At 37.2% G+C, this 26,857-nt stretch overlaps 1 pseudogene; it reads right to left on the bottom strand.

The window, feature by feature from the left end:
• Positions 1-1,861: 1,861 nt before the first annotated feature.
• LOC103335585 (auxin-responsive protein SAUR71 pseudogene) lies at positions 1,862-2,652 on the bottom strand (annotated as a pseudogene).
• Positions 2,653-26,857: the final 24,205 nt, after the last annotated feature.

The following is a 26,857-nucleotide window of genomic DNA, read 5'->3' as shown; positions in this document are numbered from 1 at the left end:
GGCGAAGCTACAGCCACTTGCCATGGCCCCCACTTTAATAATATTATACAAATTTATAAATAAACCCAATCTTAGATATGTATTTATAAAAAAACCTAAGCACTATTTAAATATAGAAACACACTCAAAATTAACCCCAAAGTCAACTTTTTGGGTGTATTTATAAATGGGTTTTGAGTCTGTGTAATGATGGGTTTTGGCTGTGTTTATATGTTTAAATAGTGCTTGGGTTTTTTTTATAATTTCAACCCCCATTTTGGGTGTTTTAGTGAAACTCCTTATTTTTAAAGTGTTGTTAGTTGAAAAAGCAGTGTCAAAATCGTTTAGTAAATATTAATGTAAAACTGTTGTAATGTGAATAATGACTAAAATAGACATAATGTTGAAAGTATTATGCGCTAATCATGTGGTAGTGGTAGTGGTAGTGGTGGTGGTGGTCGTGGAAGTGGAAGAGGTGGTGTTAATGGTAGAGGAGGATGTGGTGATGGTGGCAGTGGTAGTGGTAGTGGTGGAGGTGGTGGTGGAGCTGGATGTGGAGGTGGAGGTGGTGTCATTTTAAAAAATTAATGATGATATTTTGGGAATTAAAAAATTCATTAAATGCTCATATCTGCACTTTTGAAAGCAGCTTTGCAAAGAACTCAAAATCTGCTTTTAAAAGCTGTTGTCTAAAGGTTACACTACTTTTAAAATAATTGGGGTATTTTATTTTTACCAAACACCTTAAATTGCTTAACTTTAAAATGAAGAATGTTTTCAATGAAAAAAAAACAATCACAAACGGGACCTAAGAGGACGGACTCACTTTCTTGATTGAGCAGTATGTCGGAATTTTTAACTTTAAAAAACGAAAAAGTGCTTTTTAAAAAACCGCTTGAAAATACTTCCTAATAAAGCACTAATTAAAAAGTGTGTTTATCTTAAACTGTTCTTAGTCCTTTCAAAAACACTACTAAACGGTATATAAATAGTTGGATCAAAATTTTCAATGAGTGCTTCTCTTTTTGGTGGTCCCTCATGTTGCTTACCTTTAATTCCTATCTTTTTTTTATTAGTCTAGTGTAATAAGTCTGCCTTTTTTTGTACGGGAGAAGATTAAGATAATTAAATTAAATTCTAGAGCCTTGCGATAATCATGACAAAGAAAGGCCAAAATGGATGGTCACACCGATGCCATGGCCTGGATTGCCATAGAGCATGCCTCTTTTAGGGTCTTTTTTTTGTTTTCGAAGAATGAAAATTTCAAATACGCGTTCGTGGGTTAAATGGAAACACAGAAACGATTTCAGAATTACTCTTTAAGTTGGAAAACAAAAACAAAATGATGTTTTCCGTTTCCAAATTCTATTTCAAAAAACGAGAAAACATGAGAAACGGAAGAATTGCTCCCTTTGCCGCATTCATCACTTCTTTGTCAGCCACAAAATAAGTACTAATGCGAGCATACATTTGTGCACTACGTTGGTGGGTGGTCGCACATTATCTAAATTTTCTTAAAGTAATGTATAAGATATATCGTGACTGTGTATCTGAAGAACAAGTAAATTGTGACAATATACCTGAGGAATAAGTAGATCGTGATGGTGTATCTGAAGAACAATTAAATTGTGACGCCGTACTTGAAGAACAACTCGATCGTGACAAAGCATCCGAAAAACGCGTGGAGTGTAAACATTTCTCCACCAAAACTTTAAAAAGGAAAGAATACAAGAAAAATACAGATCTTTAATTAGGAATATGTTAAGAACATTAGAAAAACAAAAATTAAGTGCCTTTGAATATTAAAATAGAATATAAAGGGTTTTTTTTTTTTTTCACATAAAAGTAATTAAATGAAAATATATTGTCGCAAATGATGGAATTAGTCACAACAAATATTTTGTTTGAATATTTCTGTCTTGAAATTCTACAATTACACTTCCCAAATTTTACAATATTACACAAATATTAACCACATCTCAAAACAAAACAAAAAATACTAATTTTCTATCTTTGCCCAAAAATAAATAAAAAATAATTAGTTAACTCATATTTGTAGTCACTAGTTAGCTAGCAGTGAGCAGTCCATGCAACTCGGAAACTCAGCTGAGTCGTCTCAACTCGACCCGCTCCACTCAAAATCCACAGCTAACATACTGATTTATCAGCAAGCCCGTGAAGCAACGGCCGAGATTCACCCAAATATTCAAGCTGACTCAAAACATCCACGTGGCAGCGTCTCTGGAGATCATCGATGCTTAAGAACCGCCCGGAGTTACTGGACTCGGACCTGGCCACGACCCGGAGAACCTCCTCGAAAAACGACTCGTCGCAAGGGATAGTCAAAGGCCCTTGGTTGGCGAAGCCGTACTCCTCCTCGGCTTGTACTAGAAGCTTCTGGAAGATGGGGTGGTTCAGGTACGTCGCGCGCACGATAAACCGCCTGCAGCTGCTCCCCACGCAGACCGCCACGTGTCCTGCGGGGACGTCGGACGGCGCACGTGCTGCCGCGAGGCGGGCCTTCTTGTGCCAGCTTTGTAGCATTTGACGGATTCTCACAATGCGTCGGATTTTGTTGCATTTGCTGATTGCTGGTGACATTTTCCGGGAAAGTGAGGGAAAGAGTGAGAAAGTGTGGGAAAAATAAGTCTTGAGAGAAAAAAATGTAAATGGGTGGGGTATGAGAATTGTCTGGGGAAGGGATGTTATATGGGTTTGGGGGAAGAGAAATGCCCTGGAGTTGGAGATAATTACGAGATTGTGGGTGTTTAAGTTGTTGTCAAGGCCATGTGACGGGGTAGACGGAAAAGTTGAGATGATAACATGGGATTTAGTTTTGCTAATCTTTAGTTTCTTGATAGATGTGCCCCTCATTTATTTGGAGATAGATAATTGCTTTATTGGCTCCTCTCCTCACCAAATAAATAAATATTTTGCTTGATTGGCGGCGTAAAGGAAAAATTAATTTAAGAAAAAAAAAAGTACTAGTAATGCACAATGTGCAATAAGAAAGGAAAATATAACCACAAGTGGATCAGGTTAGTAGCATCACATTCATTGATGAGCTAGCTAGTGTCTTAATGCAAGGGTTTGAAATTTTTTGGAAGCACTTTGTGGCCAGGCAAATAAGCCAAATTGAGCGGGGATTAATCTCCCCCTTATAAAAATCCTTATAAAATCTATTTGAAGTGAAAAAATCAAAACTAGTCACTCGTCATCTTAAAAGATTTGAACATAATAAGAACCAATTAGAAAGTGACAAGTAGTTAATTTTGAGTTTTTCCTTCAATAAAGATTTTATTTATTTATTATGTCATGTTAGATGGGCTCATATATGAAAAGCCCATGAAAACAAATAATATGAAATAATACTACTTTTGGAAGCTTTGAAGCATGACATGGGTTGTTCTGTGACCAACAAGCAGGTATATTCAATTGGATTCTCTCTGGTAATGCACCAAAAAGAGAAAAGAGCATTTTGTGTTTCTGTCCCTAAAAAACATTTTAGGTTTGGGAATAATGTCTTCCAACCAACAGATGCAATGTGTTTAGTAATGTTACAAAACAGATGTGTTTTTAGGTACGGTCAATCAAGGAACATGGAGAGGGGTCTGTGAGTCAAGGAACATGGAGAGGGGCCTGTGAGCTTTATCTCAAATAGCTTTATGATGGGACCAAGGACTAGAAACTAGGTTTTCAAGTCTGATTGGAAGGAAAATAAAGTAATTTTTCCATTGATGAAGTGGAATGAAAGGAAAAATCTATCCCAAGGAGATCATAATCATCAGAGTCAAATTCAATTACAATGGAAGGGAAACGATATAATTAAATTGTTCCTTTTTCTTTTATCAACAAGAGAGGGACACTCAAAATTGGGACCTCTTTAACATTAAAACTAACGACCAAGAGGGACATGAGGATGATGAGAGAGTGACAAAGTGAGAGAAGACGAGAGAGGGATGACAATGAGGGCAGCTCTGTAACTTTCAATGAGGACAACGTAGCTTTCTATGTGAGCACACGGAAAAAAGAAACAATTATTTCGTATGGTTTCTTTTTAACCGAATCAAGAAATTCAAACAAAAACAGAATCGGTCTGGTTTTATTTGGTTCAAACCTACCGGTTTTTATGCCCAACCCTAAAACTAGTAAAGATAGACTATGCTATAACAGTCATCTAAGCAATAGCAACTGTGAGTAGCATTCAGTGGCGGAGCTAGGATTCTTAGTATGGAGGGGCCAAAATTTCAAAATCACTTCTACTAGATTTTTCATCTTCAACTGGGAAGGTCATCACTAATCTAATTGCAGTAATTGTATTGCTATATGATATATTTTATAATATATTACAAGAGATTAATAATTATACAAATTTATAAATAAACCCAATCCTAGACATGTATTTATAAAAAAACCCAAGCACTATTTAAACATAGAGACACACCCAAAATCAACTTTTTGTGTGTGTTTATAAATGAGTTTTGAGTGTGTGTAATGATGGGTTTTGGGTATGTTTATAAAGTATTTTGGGTGTTGGGTTTTTTTATAATTTCAACCTCCATTTTGGGTGTTTTAGTGAAACTCCCTTAAAAATATTGTTTACCAAACATGAGCTACTTTACTTTACAACTAATTATTTTCAAAGTACATCAAAATCAACTTTTTAAAGAAGTGACAACAATCCCAAACTGGCCCTTACACCTAAGTTTGAATCTCCCACCTCATAAACTAAATTAATTTAAAATAATACATCATTGTATTAATAAACCAAAATTTTTTAAACCTCAATGTAAGAATGTCACCTAGATTGAAAGACCAAATAAAAAAAAAGTTGAGCTAAATGGTTTGGTTTATTTTTTGTATTTGTTTGTAGTTTTCTTTATTATGAGTTAGGAGTTACCTAAAAAATGTAGTGACTTTTAGGAGTCAAGATTAGGTAATAGGCTGAAAAGAGAGCCAAAAAAATATGAGGCAGGAACATGGTAAGCGTAAAAAGGGTCGAGGTAAGGTCCTACCAACATGTGGAAAAAGAGGGGAAAAGCTTGAAATTGGTAGCACTTTGTGTAAGTGCTATTACCAGTTATGCTTGCTAAAGTCGTCATCAAAACAACAACAACAACAACCTTATCTTTTTATCTAAAACCCATCGCATTCCAAGAGGAGTAACTTAAACACATTCTTCGAACTGACAACATGAAATGTGTCAACCAATATTTCATTATCATGATGAAGGCGGGCTTGAGAAATTTGGAAAAGTATCCAATTGTCCAAGTCGATTGATTGCAAAATATAGTATGACTCTGAGAACCACAGGTTTGATCAACTTGATCTACTTGGTGTTCAATATGGAGGGGCTATGTTGAGGGGTTACAATGATGGAATTCAATCATATTAAACGGCCTACTAAATGTTAAATTTCAAAGAGATGGGGTCATCGGCCCACAACTAATAACATTGATACTGTTCCTGTTGAAGAAAAAATGTGAACCTCTCCCAACATAATTTCACCACCACTAATTAAATAGTTTTTATTATTTTAGGTTCGAACCATTCGAGACGCAATGTCTTTTAATTACAATCTCTTGCTTCAAAGGAACACCTTTTGATTCCATCATAAAGAAACAGAACGTGTGTGTGTGGTTTTGTAGCTGATCCTAAGTTGAACCTCAGGGTGCTTACGTATCCCTTACGGAAATCAAGCCACTCGTAGTTCAAAAAATTGCAATGAATAAATGACTCATTGCGATGGAAATTTGATTTGAATTGTATTGAGTGAATTTAGATGAATAAACCAAGAATTTGGTTATGAATAAACCAGGGATTTTGTTTGGATTTACGATTTGGGCGGTTGCATCTAGATTGAGTCTCTAGATTGCCTACTTACTCTTTCGAAGGAATCAAACCAACGTAGTTCGGAATTGATTTGGAAATTAATGGGTAAGTGTGACCCACTAATTAAGATTTTGTGTCTTTGAGACAATTTGGAGATGTTGAAATTTTCATAGCTAGGTAACCCATGAGAAAAATTGGAAATTAATGGGTAAGTGTGGCCCACTAATTGAGAATTTGTATTTGAGAGATTTGAATTTAATCTCATTGAAATTTGCATGGGTAGATGACCCATGGGAAAAATTGGATGGTTTTGTACCATTTTTCTTATTGTCAATGTCAAAGAAAAATAATGAGCAATTTTGATTAACCCACTAATTTTCTAAAATTGACATTTGCACTTGGAAAAGTGTTTTTGCAAATTTGGTTGGGATAAACCAAGGATTCAAATTTGGTTGTGGTTGCATCTATTAGGATGCTAGACTGCCTACGTACCATTCACAGGATCAAATAGACATAGTTCAAAAATTTGTATTTGAGAGATTTGAATGTGATCTCATTGAAATTTGCAAGGGTAGATGACCCATGAGAAAATTTCTAATGGTTTTGTACCATTTTTATTGTCAATGTCAAAGAAAATTAATGAGCTATTTTGATGAACCCACTAACTCAATCATTGACACTTGTATTTTTTCCTCAAGCATGGTTTTGAGGATTTGAGATTAATGGGCTCTTATGATGAACAAACCTATTAAGCCATACTGATGCTCCTTTGATGCTCGGAGCTTGACCAATCATTTATTTGGATTGGAGTCACCGTCACAGCATGGTTGAGTCGCTTGACACTCCTTTCTAAATAGTTTCTTTGCCACAACGATTGATTCCCATATTTCTTGTTGGGATTTTGTGGGCATGTTTGGTAGCCATCATGCATTTGAGAATTGAGGCAGATAGACCCAAATGCCATAACCATTTTATTGAGCCTCCTTGACCGTCAATTGATTTAATTCTCTTGAACCTTTCCTTACACTGTTGTGCACTTTCTTTGCTTTGTGCTGCAAGTAGTGAACTCACATGTTCGTCCCATGGAATACGTAGGGGGCACAAGTGTCTGAACACTCTATTTTCTTTTGTTTCGGGCACCGAGAGTGGTGTGAGGGTTTGAAAAAGTTTTGGTTTCAAACCTTCACCTTGTCTTCTATCTGTGTGAAGCCCAATGCTTATTTTATATTGTAAAGCAATTTGTGAGCTTACTGGACATTTACAAGGAATGGGCCATCTCAAACAAACATGCCTCTGACAATCTGTTTTTGGTTTAAATGCAAAAATGATCCCTCTGTTTTACTACATTCGTTAATTTAGTCCCTGTGTTTAGGACCGTTAGCCAATATTATCCATTCTATTAAATTTGTTGTTAAATACACATAATAAACATTTTTGTGTCTTTTAAAAACCTATAAAACTTTTTAAAATTAATCTAAAAATATTAAAAATTCATTAAAAGTAAATCATAACATGAGAAAAGAAGAAACTTGAAGAAAAAAAATGTTGTCAGGGATGGGATGGTTTGCCCAACGAATGGAGAGGTGGGAAGGAGAGCGATGAGCGGAGGGGCAAGACCAAGAGGGAGAGAAACAAACGAAACCAAAAACTAATTCAAGGAAATCCCCACAGGGCACTACCTACTGAAACATTTAGAAATGTGAAGGTAATGATTGTTCTTGAGAGAGAGAGAGAGAGAGAGAGAGAGAGAGAGAGAGAGAGAGAGATATAGTGAGGTTGATTGGAGTTGGGGTGGCTGTTGTTGGGAGAGAGAGAGAAGAGAGAAGGGTGGTGAATTGTGGCTGGGATTTGGAGATGGTGGCTAGTGGGTGGGATTGAAGGTGGTGACCGCGGTTGGGATTAGAGTTGGCGTCTTTCTTTTTTTTATTTTTTTTGTTTTTGATTTTGATTTTTTTAATTTTGTTCTTATTTATTGAACTTTAATTTGTATTCAAATAGTTATTTTTTAAAATTAATATTTAAATAGTTTTTAATTTTTTCATCAAAAATTTAATAGAATGGATAACATTGGTTAACGGTCCTAAACATAGGGACCGAATTGGCAAAATTGAAAACATATGGACTAAATTGGCCAACGTGATAAAACACAGGAACCATTTTTGCATTTAAGCCTTTTTATTTTATTTTATCGGTTGTTTCTTTTTAGGTGATCGTGGAAGGAACTTTTGGTCCTTCTTCTTTTTAGTCAGCGTGCGGCGCTAAGCCCAATTTGGGCTTGAATGGAATGTGAGTAGATGGATGTGTTGCGTCAAAGATCTGAATTTAATCAAACGATTGTTCGACCGAGCAAGGAACATCCTCACGACCTAGGCCCTTTCACTACCTCGGGGTCAAGGTTTTATGTGAGCGACCAAATGATATGGAGTGGGTGGAGATGAAGATTGAAGGTGAAACGTAATGAAATGAAGAATAAGTGCGTAAAGTAAAGATGCTTAACCTTAAATATAATTTAAAGACAAATACGTAAAGTAAAGTGCGTAAGATGAATAACGTAAAGACGAGAATTAAAGTGCGATAAAATGAATCAAAGTGATAAATAAAGCAAGAACGAAATGAAAGCTTCCTTGGCCCGACTTTGCTTACTTAAGTGTTGAGAGGAGGGCGCCAAGGTGAGCAAGGAGAAAATTCACCCTAGCCCAGCCTTTTGTAAGAGAAGTGGTCGACCAAGGTATTCAAGGAGTGCCTGACCCAACTTTTTGAGAATGAAGCATTTGGCCACTTTTGTAAGGATATGCCCGGCCACTTTTGCAAGGATATGCCTGACTAATTTTATAAAGGGAAGCGCCCAACCATATTTTTAAGAAGGCACCACGGCCTTTGAAGAAAACATCTCGACCCCATTTTCGAGAAGACACCATAGCCTTTGAAGAAAAAGATCTCGCCACCTTTGAGAAAGCACTGGCCGCTAGGAATTCGCCGCTAGGAATTCTTCGGCCGTTAGGAATTCTCGGCCGCTAGGAATCTCGTCCGCCAGAATCCTCCGCCCGCTAGAATTCTAGCCCCTAGGATTCTCTAGCCGCTAGAATTCTTGGCCTCTAGGAATTTTCTTCCTTGGCAAATTGGGTGAATTTGACCACCCCAAACATCAATACAAGCTAGCAAATCGTGAGTTTGTTGCTAAAGCTTTATTTGAGCCTTTTGGTTTGAGGTGTTGAAAATCACATGGTGCTATCACGAAGAGATGCCACCGGGTTTGAAGAATTGTCGCGACCGGTCCAGGAGCCTCGATTTTCTGACCAGGCCGATGGGTTTGGAGCTGAATGGGATTTGCGGTCGGATCCCTCTGCAAGGTTACAACCAATAAAATGAGCACTGGGTATGGGTGGGCACCGATTGCTGTCGGGTAGTTCGAATGAAGTGGAAATCTCGGCCGGGATTGGAGAAGTCGCGCCGAGATGTTGAAGCTTACGATCGAGTAATTTGGGCCGAAAGGCAGAGTTACGGCTAGATCTTGTTAGAAGTTGCGGCCGAGTTTCACTATAAGTTGCGGCCCCATTTTTTGGTTTTGAGCAAACATTTTTGGAAAATGAATAATGGGTATTTGGCTTCTTGGCAAATTGGGCTGAAATTGGTTGACCTAATATATATATATATATATATATATATATATATTAACATATATATATTAATATGCGTATGTGGGTGAATGAATCAAGTAAGTACGACTAGAATGCTTGGTCCATTCGGATGGGCTCATTAAATTGAAACTTTATTGCCTATTATATATATGAATTTAATTTAAACTATACAACTCAAGCGGCTAGCCCCAGCCACATAGACATAAAGACCAATTTTAGAGCTTCAGGAATTCAAGGGACATGAAGGGCACCTTCATGTCATGCCAAGAGATCAAAGTTCTAAGCCCAAGACACCGATTCGAGCCCATATTTTCGGAGGATTATGTGCACGTGGAGGAGGCCTCACAAGGAAAGAAATCAAGGGATTTTTTTAATAGTAACTCCTAGTGTTCCAAAGCAAGGAAGAATCAAACATGTCAGAATGTTTCAATCAATGCAGTCTCACGGATTTAGAGGGCTTCGAAATGAAAAAGTTTTAAAAGAGTTGACCTTTGGCCATTCGATGGCCAGCCCATGGGCTGACGAGTGCCCTATATAAACCTTGCTCGATGAAGACATTAGACACACAATATCAGACAAACAAACTTATCTTTCGTCTCGCACTTTTCTTTTCCTACACTTAGGATTTTACTTTTCAAGCACCTAGTGTAGTGAGTTCTTCATATTTCTAGTGTAAGTTTATATTTTTTTTTGTTATTTAAATTCTTGTTCTTGTCATTTAAATTCAAGTTTATTTCTATTGCTTTAATTTTCATTGTTATCGCACTTCAATTAAGTTTAATTTCAAGTTTATTTCCTTTTATCATTTTTATCGTTCTTATCGCTTTTATCTCGTTCTTGCTTTATTTATCGTTTTGATTCATTTTATCGCACTTCAATTCTTGTCTTTAGGTTTATACGCATATTTAGTTTAATTGCATTATTTTTACATAAAACCTTAAAAATTACAAAAACATTCGAACAAAACCTAACCATCCTCGAGCCCGAGGAAGTGAAAAAATCTAGGCTAAGATGAGGTTCCTTACTTGGCCGATCAATCGTTTGGTCAGAAGTTAGAAGCGCAACACATCCATCTATTCACAAGCCATTCAAGCCCAAATTCGGCTTGGTGGCACGCCAAGACTCAAAAGAAGAAGGACAAAAAATTCCTTCTGTATCGGCTGCCGGCGAAAAGAGGGAAACATATTGGGCTTCAATTGCTTGTAAAGTGAAATCGTGTTAAAGCAATTTGAACAATCACTTTACCTTGTGGCTTGATTTTCCCTTCAATTTGTCATTGGCATGGGGCCTTTTAAAAGAAAAGTATTGTATCTCCTCGATTTATCTTATTTTTCCATAGTTCTGCTTCCTCCTATTTAGAAGCTTGATAGCTTGAACCATAGAGGATGAACTCAGAGAAATCTGCACTTCCTTTGGATTGGTTCGCATGAATTTGGACCCAGACTTTGTGTATTTAGATTGTTGCAGTTGGCAGCTTTGGGTTTATTAGGTTTTGTCAAACTTGCCAATTCTTTCTTCTCGGTCTCTTGCATACGACTTGTTGGAGGGGATAGGAATTTGGCAAAACACATCTTGCATCAAACCTTTTTGTTTTTCCTTGTTTATAACAATCAAAGAGAACCCAATATAAGCTTTTGTTGTATGGTATTTTTCTTTAACACTCAATCTTTCACTTTCAAAAAGCTCCCAACCCTAGCCCCCTCTCTTCGAGAGGAGAAGTGGTCACCGACCCTTCTCCCCCACCCCCTTCTTGCCTCCTTGATCCTCCTTTCCTCTTATCCTCCTTCCCCCCTTCTTCTCCCTCTTTTTTTTTTTTTTTTCCGGCTTTTTCAATCTTCTCCCCTTTCCTTTTCTTCTCCGGTTTCTCTCTCCCTTTCTCCTTCATCCCTTCCTCTCCTCCTTCTCTGCTCTTCTTTCCATATCTTTATCTTCACTTTTCCTGCTTTTGCTTTATGTTCTTTTACTCCCATCTCCTTCTTTTTAATTTCTTTTATGATTTTCTCCTTTACCCCCTTTTCCCCCCTTCTCCTCCCTCTTCCATTCCCCCTCCCCAAATTTTTTTCCTCCACGGGTTCTGCATGTTTTTACAGTCAGCCTTTCGCTCTTATTTTTGTTTTGTTTCCTTTTCCTTTAATTGTTTAATTTGTTTCTGCCTTTTATGCCTTGAAGGCTCTCAGATTTATTTTTCCAAAGTTCTTTACAAGTTTACTGCCAACGCTACACATCGGCTGGTCTTAACAACTATCATCAGCCCACTCCACGGATGTTTCTTCCGTTGTCTATCATCGGTGGAATTGTTGGAGTTTGGGATGCCCTTAAAGTGCAAATCGCACTTATTGCTTGGATTATGGTAGCGCTACTCCTACTTGGTGCGCTTTGCGGCTTGCCAACCACCGTCGCATGGTTACTGGTTTCTCCTTGGTGGTTGTCGGCTTGCTATGGTGGCGCGGCTTGTGACTGTAGGATTGTGCGGCATATGTCTGTTAATGGTGTTAGGGTTTCCTAATGTTGTGTTGTGCTTTATGAGCTTTTGCTTTTTGTGGTTTTCTGTTAGTGGCCTTTCGCCTACGTGGGCTTAATGCCTTTATATATGCTTTGATGCATTTTGTTAGTTTTATTTGTAGAGGCTATGTCTGCAGATTGCATTTTGTGTGAACTCAATTATTTGAGTTCATTTTGATGTAATATACTGCGTTTGACCTTTTATTTAATGAAACAAGATTTCGTCCAAAAAGAGAACCCAATATCAAATTTTCTTCGATAGCCAATCATCCATATGGCCCGTTTTCTTCCCAATCAAGAGAGAGGTCATTTGACATGTGGCCTTCCTTTTTAATTATTTTTAAGCTACAGACTATTCCCATTATTGTTTGTAACAAATCAATTTTGGGTGAGAATGGCGCAGAAGCACAACGTCATGGACCACACAAACCATCCCCACAGCTGCATAATTTTTTTTTCTATCTGCATCCAAGATTTTAAGGGGTGCAAAACCCAAGCCTTGATTGAGAGTGAATCACCCATACTTTATTTTTAGGGTGCAATACCCATATTTGTTTTCAGGGTGCAAAACCCAAGCTTTGTTTTCAGGGTGCAAAACCCAAGCTTTGTTTCCGGGGTGCAAAACCCGATGCCTTGATTTGAGGGTTTAATACCCAATGACGAAATTTGCATCCAAATAATTTCTGTGTTTCTCATTCATGAATTTGTGGCATGCTATGCCTAACACACCAAATAATAATAATAAAATAATAATAATAATAATAAAATAAATAAAAAATCATCATCATCCATAGAATTTGGTTTGCAGATTTGACCCTATTTGATTGAAGGATGACCACAAGATGAATTCATCATTCATAAAGTTTAATTTGTGGGTTTGACCACATGATGACTTGTGGGTTTTGTACCCAAAATGAATTCATCATCAAAATTCGCTTGGCTGCAGAGCATTATTGAGTTGTGGGTTGCCACTCAACATGGATTGCAATCCATTTGTTTGATTTACGGGTTTCATACCCAAGAATGGAGGACTTCAAGATAAGAGCCTTGATTGCCTATGTTCTTCAGCACAGCTCCATGTTGTGCTCTTCAATAATAATAAAAAAAAAAAACAGGGATTCTTAGCTCAGCAAGTCAACCATTAATGAGACAACTCCAAAAAGGTGCTAAGATAGTCACCCCTTGATATGGATGGTTGCATATGGAATTGCCTATGTCATTTTTCTTCAGCATGGCTGTGCTCCATTCTTCTCCAAGCCTTGCCGCTTTTTTTATTTTTGTATCTCTCTACAGTCTGTTGGTTGCCCCTCCCCCTTTTCTCCCAGCCACATAACCCTTTTTATAGGCCTCGATGTGAGGAATTTGAGTTGGAGTCAATAGTTACCTCTTAGATGGGATGCTTATCCTTTAGTGTTTGATACTTGGCAAACACTTATATTTTTTTTTTGATAAACTTGCAGGGAGGAATATTTCAATCCCTAATGAATAAACTTGTATGGCTGGAATTTTATTTATTTATTATTTTATAATGGTCAGCCACCATTGTTTTTTTTTTTTTTTTTTTTTTTGCACTTATCATTTAGAATAGATAAGGTTTGTAGGACTTAGGCTTTGACCAATAGAAACTTGGCAAAAAAAACTTTGTGTGAATTTTTTTGGTTCAACAGTCCCCAGCTTAACCTACTACAAAGCCCAGTATGTGTAGTCAATCATTCGATGTAAGACTTATATTCTTCAACACGGCTCCTTACATGTGACCACCATATATTGGATCACACGTGGAGGCAAGCCCACAACGGTATAGGTGGTGGTTTCTTATTACTGGACCCACAACTTAAATGACCCCTCTCATTCGTATGGGTGGGTGTTTCCGTATTGGCTGGATCCACCACCTGAGCCCCAGGCTCTGATACTATGTTAAATTTCAAAGAGAAGGATTATCGGACCACTACTAATAACACCGATATTATTCCCAACTTAGCCACTTACAAAGCCTAGTAGGTGTTGTCAATTATTCGATGTGAGACTTATGTTCTTCAACACGCCCTTCACGTGTGACTACCACATACCGGGTCACACGTTAGTTAAGCCAAGCCACATGTGACCGCCACATACTGGATCACACGTGGAGGCAAGCCTACATCAGTATAGGTTGTGTCTCTGTATTGTTGGGCCTCCATATTGTTGGATCTCTTGTATTGCTAGACCTACCACCTAAACGACCTGCTTTCATCTGTATGGATGAGTTTTCGTATTGCTGAATCCACCACCTGAGCCATAAGCTCTAATACCATGTTAAATTTCAAAGAGACGGATCATCGGCCCACTAATAACAACACCGATACTGTCCCGACTTAACCACCTACAAAGCCCAATAGATATGACATTTTATCACAAAAAAACCTTGCTGTTATTAAAAGTGAAATCATTTATTATAAGTCGTATTTTATTTAGTCAATCATTCGATATGGAACTTATATTCTTCAACACGACAATATAGAGGACCTTTAAATGTATACTTTAAGTCATGATGCATGAGTTATGAGACTTAGGACCACCCTAACCTAGTTTGGTCCTATTGCTAGTAGAAAGCTCAAACAAAAAACTAGTCGGCATCTTTGTGGATCTAATTTCTTGTAATCAGCACATGAATTGGGCCAATAAGCATGCACAATTTTATTTCTTAATGAATACTTGAAATCATGCAAATTGGGCCTTCCCATGTCTCACTATCCTGACATTTTGTGGTTTATTTTCCGAACTGGTTTATTATTATTATTTTTTTAAAGGCTTTTCAAATAGGAGACCCCATAATTTCACAAGTCCTTTCAAGATTTGGAAAAAGAGGAAAAAAAATTGAACAAATATTTAGAAGAACCAATACCAGATGTTGGCGTACAGAATACTCTTAAATCTAGTTAAAATTCCAACCCACCAATAATTCATGATGTTGAAAAGAAACGAACATGCGTCATTAGTGGTCAAATTGTTAAAACTTTTTATTCTTTGTAAAAGTCACATTAGCCTTTTGGAAACACATCACATAGATCATTATTAAGGTCTAAAATATCGATGGTTTTGGAAATATCAGTAGTCTAAAAACACATAAATATATGGGGATATTATCGATATCGATAAAAATTGAATAAAAACCACGAAAATTATAAATAAATAAAAAATTGGAAGGAAATGCATTGCATGGGTTTAACTAATTTAAGTTGATTATATAGCAAGCTGACAAACACTGCGAGTGTAGAAAATATATAGTAATTAATGAAAGAAAATTAAACACACCATAAGTATTTATTTATAATGATTTACCACAATATTTTACACTTTTGCATGGTAAGATACATGAGTGACTTAGTACAACATAGAGATCTTATAAGGTCAACATAGAGATCTTATAATGTTCAATTTGAGTTATTTACACTAACACCTCATGAGGTTTTCAGCTTTTTCATAAAACTTCTTGAGATTTTAGAAATTACAAGAACACTCCCTGAGGTTTTAAATTGTTTTCACAAAATTCCTTTTTCATTGACTTTTCATCCAAAGATTGATGATTTTATACAAAAAAAATTCTCCAAATGACAAAGTTGGCCTTTGAGATTAGATTTCATATATATACTTCATTAAGGTTAATTTTGTCATTGTATAATTTTTTTTTCTAGTGGAATGTGAAACCCCGTATTTATAAAATTATATAGGTTGAAGATTTAATATTTTACCATTTAATTTATATTATATATATATATGTTGTTATATTCATTATATATATGTGTGCAATTTTCACTATTAGTTTATATATATATATATAAGAACCCATATTAGTTGCATGGTAGTGTGCACGTTGAGTGATAGATTTGAATAAATCTATCTTATCATGAATTTTATTTTATTGAAACCTTAGGAGGTAAGTCTTAAAGGATATTTGGTAAGAAGCATGAGGTGGACTCATTAGCATGAGGTGTTGGATCAAGAGTTTGATAGCTAGAGTTGGTGCTACCATTCTTGCTAGGTAGCAGGACATTGTAACATTAAAGATAACTTCAAAGTTGTTGTTATCCTATATTGTTGCCGCCAAGAGTATTAACCAATGATAGAAGGATAGTTGCCGACTTTATTCTAGTATAAATAGGAAGCTTACAAGTTGTTTTACTACTACTTCCAAAGATAACAAACATGTAACGTGAGAGAGAGAGAGAGAGAGAGAGAGAGAGAGAGAGAGAGAGAGAGAGAGAGAGAGAGAGAGAGATGAGGATGATGATGAAATTCTTGGAAGAGATATAAGGCTTAGCTTGTATTTTCTTAACTTGGAGCAATGCTTTGGAATCGAGGTAGGGATTTCTTGAGGTTCTTTACTGAAGATTGATTTAATTAAATTTCGTGAGCTCTATATTATGTGTGCTATTATAATTGGTGTTCTTGATATTGTATAATGTTCTTGATATACTATATTTACGTAATGTGAACTATTTGAATAATGTATAATTGTCATGTCAATGTAATTGGTTGGAGTAGTTGGGTGGAGAAGATAATAATGGAAAAGAGGGTAATGGATATAGTCTTTTGTGTAGTTGAGTCTAACTCTTGGTGTACCGTGTCTCCTGGATCCCAAGGCATATGGTTTTATTGGGTGATTCGGGACTGGCGAAAGGGAGTTAGACAAGATGACTAACAAAAGAGGAATTATGGGATGATTGAAATGGGTGTTAGTTCATATAAATGGGCATTCGGGATCAAGTGGTATAAGCATGGTATGGGACGTGCAGGTCTGCTTGTCCAGTTATATGAATTAACGGGAATAGAATTGAAGAGCATTCATGCATTATTATTAGTATTATTATTATTAATGTGATATTTGGTTATGTGATTGCATATCACCTAATTTAATTATATCAATCTATTGTGGTAAGGTCTCATATCCCTACTGAGCTGTGGTTGCTCACCCCTCCCTTATTTAATTTTTCAGATGAATTAGTGGGTAAGATGATGACTAAATCAATTGAGGCTAAATTAGATGAAAGTAGTAGAGCTTTATTTATTAATTGTAAAGTTGTAAGATTTTGGAGCTATTTTTATAAGAGAAGTTTATTTTAAACTCATGTTTCGGCATCTTTTTATTTTATTTTAGTTATTTTATCTTCTCACGCACCGGGCGTAGGGGTTTCCATCAATGACCTGTCGAATAGCAATATTGAACAGCAGATTTAACAGAGAGAAGTAGAAAATCTTAGGAGAAGAACTGATGTATTCATTCATTGATTAATTCAACGTAGTACAATAATGGTCTTTATATATATTGTTTCTAACCTCCTAACCTCTCTAACTTCTTTAACAGAACACTAACTCTTTTGCTAAAAACTGCTCATTAAATGCTTTAATAATATTTCAACAACTCTCTTCTTCAATCTTCTGACATGTGGCAGAGTGAGGACCGTTGATATCTTTACATGCCCCCTCAATCTCATGCTTGCTTGAGGAGCCAAGCATGAGATTGGAACAATGATGTCGAATAAAGGAATAGATGCCTTATAGTGAGAATGTCACAAAATTGTTCCACAGATGAGACATGTTGCACAAGTAAATCACCTCGAATGACTCGCTTCCCGACAAAATGATAATCACTTTGAGATGTTTCATTCGGGAATGAAACACCGGTTGGAAGAGAGAGCAATAGCAGAGATATTATCACAATGAATTAAAGGAGGAACATGTAATGGGACGGCAGATCACAAAACAACCTGGCTCTGATCCATGCAAGTTCAGAAGTTAATAGCTAAAGCCCTATATTCACCTCAGTGGATGAACGAGAGACAGTATGTTGCTTTTAGTTTAAGCCCAAGAAATAGGAGTAGAGCCTAAGTAAACAATAATCCCTCAAACAGATCTGCGATCATTAGGATCCTCACCAATCAAGATCACTATAAGCGTGCGATGAAGAAGACCAGCTTAAACCAAATGCCAAAAGCAAGAGTTCCTTCAAATACCGCAGGATTCTCTTAACTGCCACAACATGAGACTCCATGGGATTATGCATAAATTGACAAGCTTGATTCACTGAGAAGGCAATATCTGGCCTTGTGAAAGTGAGGTACTGCAGAGCACCAACAATGCTTCGATACTGCTCTGGATGAGAATAAGGTTTGCCATCATCTTTCAACAGTCTGTGATATGGGAGACAAGGAGTAGGACATGGTTTTGAATCCTGCAAATCAACCCAAGCGATGAATGTTGAATAAAGAGAGACAGATCTGCATTTGAAGCTTGAAAACCCAAGCTTGTAAGAAGCTAGTAAACCTTTCGTTCGGCACGAGGAGCCTGTTTTAAACCATACAAGGACTTCTTGAGTCTGTAAACAAAGTCAGAAGGATGATGCTTACTCGCAAAGCCTTGAGGTTGTGTCATATAAACCTCCTCTTGAAGAACCCCATGCAAGAATGCATTTTAACATCAAGTGCCGTAAGGACCACCGAAACTGAGCAGCAAGAGCAAGAATTAATCGAACCGTGGTTGGTTTAACTACCGGACTGAAGGTCTCATAATAATCAATACCCTCCTCTTGACTAAATCCCTTAGCAACCAAGCGAGCGTTATCCCTAGCTATAGAACCATATGCATTCTTCTTGATCCTATAAACCCATTTACAACCAACAAGATTCTTATGAGCTGGGAGAGGAACCAAATCCCAAGTACCTTGAGCATGAAGAGCCTCAATTTCCTCCCTCATTGCAGATTGCCATTCTGGTGATTGAGAGGCAGCCTTGAAGGAACTTGGCTCAATTGTAGATAAATCAACAGATGAAGAAGCAGAAAAAGCCTTCCTCTTGGAGATGCCATTCTTAGACCGTGTTGTCATAGGATGCAGATTTACAGTGTGGAGGCAAGATAACACGAAGACTTTCAGGCTGAAAATCAGATCCACAGGAGAGGAGATGTGAGCATGAGAAGAATTCAAAGGTGCAGCTTCAGAGATGGGTGGGAAGGTGAGGAAACAGAAAGAGAAGGGATAGAAAGCGATAAAACAGATTAGTGAATGAAATAGATGGAGGAGGAGAAGAGGAAGTGAGAGACTGAAATGAAGAAATACTGACTCGATGGACAGATGTGAATGGAAACACAGCTTATAAAAAAGAACATGTCGAGTAACAAACAGTCATTGGTAGTGAGAGAAAAACAATATAGCCTTTATATTGTCCTGCATAGCCTAGAAAGACACAAGTAGAAGTTTTAGGCTGAAGTTTGTTTGTATTATAAGGCTTGAGCAAAGGAAAGCAAGCACAACCAAATACCCTTAGATGAGTAATACCGGAGCAACCAAACAATAAGAAATAATGAGATTTGAAATGAAGAGTTTTACAAGGCATTCTATTGATCAAGTAGACTGAAGTAGCACAAGCATGAAACCAAAATTTTGGGGGTAAATGAGCAGTTTGCAACAAAGTGATAGCAGTCTCCAAGATGTGCCTGTGTTTTCTCTCAGCTAAGCCATTTTGTTCAGGTGTATAGGGACAAGATTTATGATGAATGATACCTCTAGCAAGAAGATAATGCTGAAATTTATGACTAAGATACTCACCACTCCATCACTTTGAAAGACTTTAAGAGAAGCAGAACTGAGTGACTAAGTAAGCATGAAAATTTACAAAAATAGAGTAAACTGCTTATTGAACATTGAAAGATCCAAGTAAATCGAGTACACTCATCTACAAAGCTAACATAATATTTGAACCCCTCAACAGATATTGTTGAAGAAGGACCCCACACATCACTATGAATCACTTCTAAAGGGTTTACAGATTTTGCTACTGGATAATGAAAAGGAAGTTTAGCTAGTTTGCCTTCTAAACAATGATGAGACAGATTGGACTTTTGTCCGAAGAAAAGGAACTGTGATTGACGAAAAGAGTGTAGTAATAATATTGAGGGATGACCAAATCGCTTGTGCCACAAAACTGTATTTACTGGATGTCCAAGAAAGCAGAAATGTTGTTTGATGAGAGAAGCAAATTGAGTAGGATGAGGTGTGAAGGAAAGAAAGGAATAGAATATAGGCCAGCTCTACACAGTCCCTTGAGAAGAACACTCCCGTGAGTTTGTCCACGAATCCAAAGCCAAAGGCATCACATATAAATCTACAGCTATTATCTTTACATAACCGATGTAATCGAAAGCAAATGCTTGAGATATCTTTGGCACATGTAAAACTTTCGATAATTGTAAAGAACACTGAGGAGTAATCAAGGAAGAAGAGCCAACACTAGAAATATTCAAACCTGAACCCCCTGCAGTGGGTGATTGTCTCATTTCTCAGAGAGAAGGTAGCAAGACTGCTGTTGAGACAAATCAAGTCATATGGGTCGTTGCCCAGTGTCAGCCACCCAAAATTGCTCGCTGATGAGGAAGGAGAACAATTGGCATGCATTGCAGTAAGATTGGACGAAGGAGGTTTGCCTTGATAGGAAAAATTGCCCCGTGGTAACACCAATAGCCGTGGCCATATTTCCAACAAATTTGGCATTGAATGATGAATTAGGACTGTGAATTGGCGATGTCGCGATAACAATCAGCAGCCTAGATGACCTTTCTTGTTGCATATTTGACAAATTGGAATATCAGCCGAAACCAAGGATATGACCAGAATTAGGTGGAGCTTGATATGGTCTTGACCGATGAAAACCGATGCCGTAGGTCCACTTTTCTTAGAAGGAACTCTATTAGGCCAGAGAAACCCATCATTATGTGAAAAGAGCCACCATTAGAGCTAGAGGGAAACCTCCATTGACACTATTATTGACACCACCATTGTGGCTAGATGAAATAGAAGATGGATAGATGTAAGTGTCTGCAAGAACAAGAGATTTTTTGAACCCTTGATTGTTCGCCATCATCGCAGAGGCAAAAGGAGTGGCAGAGGTAGTAGGTTCAAGAATGGCCTCTTCAAAGAAGCAAATCAGATCTAAAATCTTTGAGAGAGAGCACATTTTCGCCTCGAACCACCAAACGTATTATATTCTAGGGGAAGACCATTAAGAGCCAAGATCACAATATCATCATCATCAAAGGAAACCCAAAGAAGAAGAAGATGATCTCTAGCATCCTTTATCTTTTGTAAGTATTGAGAGACTGTTCAAGACTTTCTTGATATTCAAGCTCACTTTTCATCCGAAAACTAGCTTTGGCAATGAAAACTGTCCTTCAATCAAACCCATATCATGAGAACTAGTACACCTGGCGACATATGAGATTAGAGAAGAAAAAAGGTGCTTAGTACTGCATCAAGGCACGATCATGCATTTTCCACATCAGATAAGCACTGCCACACCTTCAACATCGAATTTTCATCAAAACGAGCAGACACAGCCGTGAACCATCAACAAACCCCAATAAGCCATGACCTTCAAGAAGAAGCCGTGATCAAAAATTCCATGTGAGGTAATTTGTATATCAGTTTAACCGGGCTAAGGCAGACAGAGGGAATTAAGGTAGTAATTGGAGATTGAATAATCTGAAGTTGAGTAGCAGTCACCATGATGAGTATTTAGGGAGATAATATCGTGAGAAGAAAAGAAATAGGCAATAGAACAAGGAGAAGATTCTGTGAGGCAAAAGAACAAACAGCTGGTAGGCAGAGCAAAAGACTACGAAAGTAGTGAGAAAGAAGAGAGAAAGAAACCCAAGAATTTTAACAAAGAAGAAGAGAGGAGAAGGTACAGACAGAAGAACAGAGATTGCAAGCAAAGAAGAGGAATGCGGAAGCAAAGAAGCTCAGGATCGTACCTGGCTCTGATACCATGTCAGAATAGCAATATTGAACAGAGATTTAACAGAGAGAAGCAGAAAATCTTAGGAGAAGAACTGATGTATTCATTCATTGATTAATTCAACACAGTACAGTAATGGGCTTTATATATATTGTTTCTAACCTCCTAACCTCTCTAACTTCTTTAACAGAACACTAACTCTTTTGCTAAAAACTGTCTAACAGTCTTAACAATATTTCAACAACTCTCTTCTTCAATCTTCTGACATGTGGCAGAGTGAGGACCGTTGATATCTTTACAACCCCCGGGTCCGGGGCATGACATGTAATCATCAATTTTTGGACAAACAGTCAACAAAAAGGGGTGTTGTGAAAACAAACTAAAATCTTAAGAGGTGTTTGTGTAATTTTTTTAGACTTAAGAGGGTTTTATGAAAACACAAGAAACCTCAGGGAGTGTTGGTGTAAATAACTCTTCAAATTTTTTATTGTCTTCATTATCTTGATATTTTTTATATTATAGCGATATTTTGGTCCGAAGTGTGAGAGAAATTATCGACATCGATATTTTTCGATATTATTGATATTTATACAATATGTGTATGGATACACTCCAAAATATCCTTGATTTATGTAGGGGTTGTCTAGAGCTGCATGGGCCTGGCTACTGTAGAAGCAATGGTGAAAATTTCCTCTGTGTCCGAGTTCAAGAATTAGACCCCAAGAGTGCTTGGAAAGGTTAACTGAGCTTTAGGAACACCTTGGTCTTTTTCACCAATGAAACCAACAGTTTCTTACAGATAAATTCTTGACTTGGCTTGAGAAAGCTTGTGGCATGGAAGCTAAGCCTTCATGAGTTTAACATGAGAGAGAGAGCACCAGTTTACTAGAAATAAAGGTTAAAGCAAAGGATTTCGTGAGGATTTGCTGAGGAGAGAGTGAGATATATATATATATATATATATATATATATATTAGGATGGAAGAATGTGTGCTTTGGGTAATTTTTCAGCAACTTGACGAAAACTTCGTCAGACTTTGGAATGGCTTGCTAGAAGAGAAGATGGAAAGAGATGGAGGAATATGGCTCTAATTTGAAGAGTTCCAAGGATAAGAGTTGATGCTTGCTCTCTCTGGATGTGTTTATGGGAGAGAGAGGAAGAATATGGAAGAACAGAGCATGAAATTGAAGCTTCCAGAAAAGAGTAAAGATATGCTTGCTCTGCAGAGTTTGCCAGAGGAGAAAAAGGAAAGAGATGGAAGAATAGAGCTGGAAATTGAAGTGTTCCAGGGATGAGAGGTGACACTTGCTCTCTTTGGATGTGGGTTTTGGGAGAGAGAGGAAGAAGATGGAAGAACAAAGCATGAAATTGAAGGGTTCCAGAGGGGATGCTTGCCTTCGATCCGTTATCTTTGCTGGGTAGAAAGTGCCTCCTTTTATAAGTGCTGGAACACTCAATTTTATCAAGCCACCATCTCCCATTTTCTTTCACTTTCTTCCATTCCATATTACTTGGTGAAACTTTCCCAGCCTGAGCATGTAGGCATGAAGCTTTTTGGAGTTCCAAGACCTTCACGTAACTGGTATTCTCCATGTGGGTGAGGTGCCACTCATTTTTCCTTCTTGTTTTCTCACCAAAGCTTGCAGAGGAAAGAATGGGTAAGGGTGCTGGTCAAAAGGTGATTTACTTCCATCAGCACATGGGTTTGCTTGGTTTTGGTGGTTTGGCTTCAATCTGGGTTTAACAAAGATGCTAGATATTTCCACGTCGTTGGATATTTTATAAGGTGCCGGGCTAGCCATTTTGTTTCCAGGGCTTGTGAGTTCCTTGATTTCGCTCAATGTAGAAACTTTGCTGATGTGGATTTTTCAAGTGTTATGGGCATTTTCTTAAGGTGATGAGCTATTAGGTTTTCTCTCATACTTACCCATATGTTTGGACTCAAGGAATGTGGCTTGAGTTTTTATGCTCTAACAGCCCAAAACTCTCCCTTCTTGACTATTACAGGCCTCGTAACGCTCAGAACTATCCATACCACAACCCACCAGCAAGTCCTAGACATTCGCGCTGATTGGATTTATGTTTAAGCCAGAATGCGACGTGCCGCGCTTATTCTGATTGGCAGATGGCACGCCGGGCAAACATATGATGAACCCTTGCATACCCAAGTGGGCTTCTTCCTAAGAGTCCAGATCGAATAGAATATATTTGGGTCTACTTCGATTTTAAATCGGCTTAGAAAACGATAATATCCTCGATATTTCGTTGAATATTATCAATATTTTAGATTACGATCATAATCAATAGTTGAATTGTAGAACATTTGAATACTCTTAAAAATACTAGACACATGTTTGCTTTTAATTTTTATATTAGAAAACTGTCATATAAAAAATTTCAACTTACGACTTCTTTGAGCATAGACACTAAATATTTCATAAACTAGATGGTCATATCTTTTCTTTTCAAGTTGTCGTTTTTCGAGTTTTTCTTTTCGTAAATTAGTTTAATTTAGAGTAATTTAAACTATCTCTTACATTTGAAAAAATTGTCGATTTTTATTATATTACAGAAGTGTTAAATTGTGACTTATTACGGAATGATAAATTTTGCACGCGTGAGAGAGTTGGAGGACGGCAAAAACTAAAACAGGAGTTGAAGAACTAAAATGAACTGGAGAATAAATTCAAAGACTATTCTTGCATTGTATGATCGATGCATGGTAACATACCCGCACACTGTCAAAGTCTATCATGCACGTGGTGAGCAGGTTACGTTCCACTTGTTTTAAAATGTGCGGGCCACGTGGGGCCTCTAAAAAGTGCTCAATACCCCAGGGACCCACAGGAGATATCCTATCATTACCCTCCAGCCAGGACCACAACTACATTGACAACAGCAACAGCTTCAATCTCACATTTACCGTTTGAGAAAGGGTTGGAGCAAACGCAGGTGACATTATCATTGCCCATGGAGTAAAGGGAGGATGGCTAGAAACACCAAGTACAGGGGGCTTCGTACTTTTGGTGATATAAACCAGTTTTGTCCCTTCTCTCCTCTTTCTCTCTCTCTCTCTCTGGCCTCAAAGACTTTGGTGGTCTGAGAAAGTTGTTGGGACAATTATGACAAAACAAGAAAAGAATATTGTTATTTTTTAGAAAATGACATAATTGACATTGCCATGCCAACTTGGTAAAAGGGGGACCAAGATATACCAAGCAACATTTGCATAGTGTTCTTCTGTCACTCATCCTAGTACAACTATCATCCAAACTTAACTTTGGAGTCATGATGAATTGGTATGAATCGAATGGGAACGCCGAAACTCGTTAATGAGTTGGGATCCCATCTCCCTTGAAACTAAGAGATGAGAGTGGAGGCTAAAAGCTATGGAGTGAAAGTGTGGAATCATCGTCGGTCCTCATTTTAATTTTAAATAAAAATGAGGAATACCCAACGACATTTTCTTTTCAATTATTTCTTTCAGGTGATTATAATGTAATGATGATCGCTATAAACCATCCTCAATCTTTCTTTGGCTATTTTTCTTAACTCTTTCTCTCCCACTTGACTCTTTTTCTTCAGTGTTCAAGAATTTTATGTGAGAAAAATGAAAACCATATTTCCTACTCAATGGAAGAGACTCAAAATCATATCGTCAAACAGAACTCATATTGAGAGTATGCATCACAAATTCAATCTCAACTTAGTTTTCAGTTAAAAAATTTGCCCGACTCAATCATAAATCCAATATTGCTTAACTTTCTAATTATATTAATTCAATGGTACTTATGGGCCGTGTTTAAGAGGATTAGACTGATTTTAATGCTTAGATTTCGTGGGCAATCGAATATAGGATGTTGTTTTTATCTCGAGATTAAGAGATGATTACTATAGAGGTTGATGTCTAAAATTTATCCCTACCAATCCCACCATTTTCAAGGAGGAGGATAAGTTTTAGACATCAATCTCACATGAATTGTCCACCTTAATCCTTCAAGTTAGAAGACAACATCCATATTAATTCCTCATTGATTGCACATGAAATCTAATATTTAGTACCTAGATTTCAAGTACCAATCCCCCGTACCAAACGTGGCCATATAACTCTAGTGAAAGAATGCTTAACTCCATACACCGACTCAACAACAGAATTTTACTCTCGCCTTCCCTTTCAAATTTCGGTTGCTTTTTTGGCAATTTAGCAAGGAGTACATCAAATTTAATTTGGAGTATGTCTAGTCCACGTTCTATCTGCTATAGTGCAATCCAATAATTAACCGAAGACATTGCCAACTCATACTATGCCTTTGAGGCCTTCATAGCCATGACATATAGTACACTCTAAAAGTAATAGCATGTACTAATTAATGTACCTATATATATATGCCATCCAAAAGTCATTTCCCCAGTTCACCATGTTCTCTGACGCCCTACCATAGACAAGACATAATTTCTTTTTAGATACATTTGGTTAGTGAAGAAGATTAGGTTTTGTAATTTGCATGTGAGATGATTGCGGGGAAGAGAGGAGCTGAGAAAGATTGAAAATGAAGTGAGCAAAGGATACTTTGTACTCCCCGACAATATCAACTCAGATTATTTTCCAAATATATTTTGGAGCCCAACATGCCCATCTCGCCCTACCAAATGTCCTCATTGTCTAGCTAGTTCATCCCACATTCGAAGAATATGCGTGCAGCACCAGTTGTATACATTAAAATAAATTTTTTTTTAAAATGGAATTTAAATTAAGTTATAATTAGAAGATAACTTTAGCAATAAACATAAATAAATTAATGCAAATTATGGGGGGAGAGGAAGGAGAGAAAGGGGGGGAGATGATGGATCATACCTTAATAATCACCAACAACCTATGTCCATGTTTAAGGTTTAAATTAATTTAGAATTTGAATTTCGGCATTGAGTAGAATGTAAGGGGAGATAATCGAATGTAAAATCTGTAGTAAAATTTCGGTGCATTGATGAACGCTTCTTAAACTTTTAATTCGCTTGATATATATTTACGGAGAATGAACTTATGAACACTATTTCTCAATAGCCACAGTGAGGCCATGGTAAGTACTCTAAGTATTGTGATCAATGAAAACAAGGAACAACTTGTAACATTTTTCCGA

Source organism: Prunus mume, linkage group LG6 (genome assembly GCF_029339155.1).
Source record: "Prunus mume cultivar Tortuosa linkage group LG6, ASM2933915v1, whole genome shotgun sequence".
NCBI lineage: Eukaryota > Viridiplantae > Streptophyta > Magnoliopsida > Rosales > Rosaceae > Prunus > Prunus mume.
The sequence above is the reverse complement of the archived record's forward strand: the minus strand, read 5'-3'. Positions and strand labels throughout refer to the sequence as shown.